Source organism: Rhipicephalus microplus, unplaced genomic scaffold (assembly GCF_043290135.1).
Source record: "Rhipicephalus microplus isolate Deutch F79 unplaced genomic scaffold, USDA_Rmic scaffold_824, whole genome shotgun sequence".
Classification (NCBI taxonomy): domain Eukaryota; kingdom Metazoa; phylum Arthropoda; class Arachnida; order Ixodida; family Ixodidae; genus Rhipicephalus; species Rhipicephalus microplus.
Window position 1 is genome coordinate 17501 of NW_027465378.1, and position 3936 is coordinate 21436.

Consider the following 3936-nt stretch of genomic DNA (forward strand, 5'->3'; position numbering starts at 1 on the left):
CCGCGCCAAGTACGAAAGGAACAGCGCGGTCGAGACTCGGAAGAAAAAGCTTTCAAAGTGTCGTAGCACGATGCACACTGCTGTTCGTGTGGAACAAACGTGACTACCGTGCTGTACGGTGGAGTTCTGTGCGCAAAAGCGGCGGGTGTGTTTCTAAGCACCACAGCGTTGTGTCAAAAAAGAGGTGCCTGAGAGAAACGCATGCGACTGCCGTGCTTTGCGGCATAGCACCGTGCGCAAAAACGGTGCGCATGCAAGAGGTGTCAGAGCTAGCGAACTTTTGCCACGAGCAACAGGTCACTAAAAGCCTATAGATGACGGTGTTGGAGGAAAAGAAAAATATCGAGAAAGCACTGCGGTGTGCCGTGCGTAGGGACGGGCGCGCGTGCCACATGCCGCCGAAATATGGGTGTCGGAGAAAACAGAGTGCCGCGCGTAACGAGGGGCGCGCGTGTTACAGAGAGATATGCCCAAACGCATGAAAGTGTACGCAGGTGTCCTAAGGCAGTTTTTTTTTTTTTCCTCATTTTGATGTCGCCCCGGCTGACGTGGTTTTCGTTTTTCCGTGCCGCCCCGGCTGACGCGGTTTTCGTTTTTCCGTGCCGCCCCGGCTGACGCAGTTTTTGCGCCGCCCCGGCTGACGCGGTTTTCGCGCCGCCCCGGCTGACGCGGTTCCGACTTTGCACTTTTTGGCTCACCCCGGCTGGCGGCCCACTCACTCGATCGCCAGGTCTGTTTGCCCCGGTGGTTCCACCGCCAGGCTTAAGCGCGAACTTTTTTTGTTTGTTTTCTTTTGATTAAGCGCAAGCTTTTTTCTTTGTTTTCTTTTGATTAAGCGCGGGCTTTTTTCTTTGTTTTTTTTGCATTCGCCCCGGCAGACGCGGTTTTTGCGCCGCCCCGGCTGACGCGGTTTTTGCCGCCCCGGCTGACGCAGTTCGGACTTAGCACTTTTCGGCTGTGCCTGGCTGGCGGCCCACTCACTCGATCGCCATGTCTGTTTGCCACAGTTTTCCCGGTGGTGCCGCACCCGGGCTCGCCCCGGCTGACGCGGTTTCGTGCCGCCCCGGCAGACGCGGTTTTCGCGCCGCCCCGGCTGACGCGGTTTCGTGCCGCCCCGGCAGACGCGGTTTTTTGCCGCCCCGGCAGACGCGTTTTTTTTTTCTTTCGCCCCGGCTGACGCAGTTTTCGCGCCGCCCCGGCAGACGCGGTTTTCGCGCCGCCCCGGCAGACGCGGTTTTTTGCGCCGCCCCGGCTGACGCAGTTCGGACTTGGCACTTTTTGGCTGAGCCTGGCTGGCGGCCCACTCACTCGATCGCCATGTCTGTTTGCCACAGTTTTCCCGGTGGTGCCGCACCCGGGCTCGCCCCGGCTGACGCAGTTTTCGCGCCGCCCCGGCTGACGCGGTTTCGTGCCGCCCCGGCAGACGCGGTTTTTTGCGCCGCCCCGGCTGACGCGGTTTTTTGCCGCCCCGGCTGACGCAGTTCGGACTTGGCACTTTTCGGCTGTGCCTGGCTGGCGGCCCACTCACTCGATCGCCATGTCTGTTTGCCACAGTTTTCCCGGTGGTGCCGCACCCGGGCTCGCCCCGGCAGACGCGTTTTTTTTTTTTCTTTCGCCCCGGCTGACGCAGTTTTCGCGCCGCCCCGGCTGACGCGGTTTCGTGCCGCCCCGGCAGACGCGGTTTTTTGCGCCGCCCCGGCTGACGCGGTTTTTGCCGCCCCGGCTGACGCAGTTCGGACTTAGCACTTTTTGGCTGAGCCTGGCTGGTGGCCCACTCACTCGATCGCCATGTCTGTTAGCCACAGTTTTCCCGGTGGTGCCGCACCCGGGCTCGCCCCGGCTGACGCAGTTTTCGCGCCGCCCCGGCTGACGCGGTTTCGTGCCGCCCCGGCAGACGCGGTTTTCGCGCCGCCCCGGCTGACGCGGTTTTTGCCGCCCCGGCTGACGCAGTTCGGACTTAGCACTTTTCGGCTGTGCCTGGCTGGCGGCCCACTCACTCGATCGCCATGTCTGTTTGCCACAGTTTTCCCGGTGGTGCCGCACCCGGGCTCGCCCCGGCTGACGCAGTTTTCGCGCCGCCCCGGCTGACGCGGTTTCGTGCCGCCCCGGCAGACGCGGTTTTCGCGCCGCCCCGGCTGACGCGGTTTCGTGCCGCCCCGGCAGACGCGGTTTTTTGCCGCCCCAGCTGACGCAGTTCGGACTTAGCACTTTTTGGCTGAGCCTTGCTGGCGGCCCACTCACTCGATCGCCATGTCTGTTTGCCACAGTTTTCCCGGTGGTGCCGCACCCGGGCTCGCCCCGGCAGACGCGTTTTTTTTTTTCTTTCGCCCCGGCTGACGCAGTTTTCGCGCCGCCCCGGCAGACGCGGTTTTCGCGCCGCCCCGGCAGACGCGGTTTTTTGCGCCGCCCCGGCTGACGCGGTTTTTTGCCGCCCCGGCTGACGCAGTTCGGACTTGGCACTTTTTGGCTGAGCCTGGCTGGCGGCCCACTCACTCGATCGCCATGTCTGTTTGCCACAGTTTTCCCGGTGGTGCCGCACCCGGGCTCGCCCCGGCTGACGCAGTTTTCGCGCCGCCCCGGCAGACGCGGTTTCGTGCCGCCCCGGCAGACGCGGTTTTTTGCGCCGCCCCGGCTGACGCGGTTTTTTGCCGCCCCGGCTGACACGGTTCGGACTTTGCACTTTTCGGCTGTGCCTGGCTGGCGGCCCACTCACTCGATCGCCATGTCTGTTTGCCACAGTTTTCCCGGTGGTGCCGCACCCGGGCTCGCCCCGGCAGACGCGTTTTTTTTTTTTTTTTCTTTCGCCCCGGCTGACGCAGTTTTCGCGCCGCCCCGGCTGACGCGGTTTCGTGCCGCCCCGGCAGACGCGGTTTTTTGCGCCGCCCCGGCTGACGTGGTTTTTGCCGCCCCGGCTGACGCAGTTCGGACTTTGCACTTTTTGGCTGAGCCTGGCTGGCGGCCCACTCACTCGATCGCCATGTCTGTTTGCCACAGTTTTCCCGGTGGTGCCGCACCCGGGCTCGCCCCGGCAGACGCGTTTTTTTTTTTTCCTTCGCCCCGGCAGACGTGGTTCCCCCCCCCCCCCCTCCGTCTTTCTTTTTGTTTTTTTTTTTCGCCGCGGCTGAAGTGGATTTTTCGGTGCCTCGACGCCCCGGTAGTCGCGGTTTTTCCGTTTCCGCACGGCCCCGGCTGACGCTGCTCGGTCACAGTCGCCTTTTGTGGTGATTGCAGACTTCTTGAGCGCGGGTGTTTTTTTTTTTTGTTGTTGTTGTTGTTTTATTACGCATTCGCTCCAGCAGACGCTGTTTAGACTTTTTGTTTCCTCTTTTATCCTGCGACGAGGTGACGAGGTTTATTCGGTGCCCCGCCGCCCCGGCTGAAGTGATTTTTCCTGTCCCGTGCCGCCCCGGCTGACGCGGTTGGGACTTCGCGTTTGTTCGGCCGCCACGGGTTTTGGCGCACTCGCTCGGTTGCTTGTTGTTGCCACTTGTTGCGAACCCAGGTTTCTTGAGCGAGCGCGGGCGTTTTTTCTTCCTTTCTTTCTTTGTTCTATGTGTTAGCGAATCGGCCTTTAATATCACACGAGGACTCACAACCAACAATTTTCAGTTTGAAGTGTAAAAAATCTGCAGGTGTTGACGTAACTGACTTGCCCCGTACCCTTGAGTACATCCATGAAGTTCTCGTAGTACTACTAAATCGCATTATTCCAAGTGGAGAAATTCCCATAAACTTGCAAACCTCTACACGAAAATCGGTGCGCGTGATAAAGTTGAAAATTATCGTCCGATATCAAATGTGCCTTCTATAACACAAATTCTAGGAAAAAAAAAAAAAAACACTTGTTCGCCGTTTTCTGCGCCGTGACTGGCAGCACTCCGGCGAAGCGAAACGGGGTCGATTCGAGCACGATATCGGCGTCTTTCGACGTGCTCG